Below are 1,524 nucleotides of genomic sequence, written 5' to 3'. Positions count from 1 at the left end.
TTTCCCCTTGGTTTCCATGTGTGTGTGCCTACCCATCACTTCATGTGTGGGCTTGTGCTTTGTGGTGCAGTTCATGGGCCATACGTGTTGTTCCACTCTGGACATTGCCCCAATGGTTTATGTGTGATGTCCTTGTGCTATTGGTCATTCTGTAGTGGTCATGTGCACTTCAGCTGTGTGTGCTGGCCAGTGCTCTGGTGGAGGTGTCTGTGATCTTGTATCCCAGAGTGGTGCATGTGTAGATGTGTGGATGTAGGGTGTGGTATTGCTTCAGTTCCTGGGTGTGGTGTTGTATTTGTGCAGTGCTGATTTGTGGTGTGTGGTGCAGTTGTGTCAATCATGCCTATTCTGCAGACAATGCTTGTCGTGCATGCGGTGTTGTGCATTGCCTGATGTGAATCCCCTGATGTCTTGTGGTGTTTGTTTATTGAGGTTTGATGTGCATCTGTGATGTGTTTGATGTGGCTGTGTGTGTTGGTCCAGATGCACTTCTTGTGTGATTTGTGTTATGGTGTGTGTGTTTTGTTCCTGAGTGATGTTGTTGTGTACTCCAGTTGTGTGTGTTCTGCCATTGATTTTCCCCAGTTTGGCTGACAGGGTATGTGTGTTTCTGTTGGAGTTCAGTATGTGTTCCTGTATTGTTTGTGTGTTGTTCTTGTCCAAGCATCGGTTGAGGCATCCCTGTTTGTGTGTTGTGTTTGTGGATACACCCAGGGTGTGTGTTTGTTTGTGTGTGTGTGTGTGTGTGTGTGTGTGTGTGCTGGCAAGGATTGTGAGCCTTGAGTGTGTGTGGCACTGGTGTTGTGTGTTCCTTGTCCGCCACTCCTGCAGTGGCTGTCTCCCTGGTTGTGTGTTGTATGGTGCAGGGAGTGTGTATTGCGCCTGTTGTTGCAGTGCTTCTTGGTGTTCATGGGAGTGCACGGGATGGGCACCTGGCCTGTAGGTTGATTGGGTGTTTTGCTGTGTGGTTGGGGGATGTGTGTCCCTGTGGTGTTTTTGCCCTGCCCATGCCTTGGATTGGCCTGCCTACTGCATAGTGCGCATGTGTTGACCACGACGGTGACGTGACCTGGACCGCGATGTTGCTGCTGGTTGGCGGTTGTTGTGTGTCCCGGATGCTGAGGGGTGCCTTGTTGTGAGGTGGGTGATGTGTGGGTGCCCTTGTGGATGTGTTGTTTGCCCCAGCAGGGTGTCTGTGTGGTAATTGGACCCTGTGTCGGCCTGTGTGTTGTGTGTTGCATATGTGTATTAGCGTACCTGCGGCGGTGTCCGCGATGGCCCATCTGACAATAGTGTTGTAGGAGGAACATCACCGGATGCATATGGAGGGCTGGGTTCATGACGGTCAGGACCAGGTATCGGCTATCTTGCTCCGCTGTCGATTTTCCGCCTGCTCAGGCTGGGCGGTGTCTCCGCTGTGGTGCATCTGCTTGTTTGGGCCATCCTAATTTGTCGAGCGGGGCGGACGTCATTCGGCACCGCGGAGAGCCTCGATTGGCTCCCATCACCACAGTGGCGGGCGCA

Source organism: Lissotriton vulgaris, unplaced genomic scaffold (genome assembly GCF_964263255.1).
Source record: "Lissotriton vulgaris unplaced genomic scaffold, aLisVul1.2 SCAFFOLD_1261, whole genome shotgun sequence".
In the NCBI taxonomy this organism is placed as follows: domain Eukaryota; kingdom Metazoa; phylum Chordata; class Amphibia; order Caudata; family Salamandridae; genus Lissotriton; species Lissotriton vulgaris.
The sequence above is the reverse complement of the archived record's forward strand: the minus strand, read 5'-3'. Positions refer to the sequence as shown.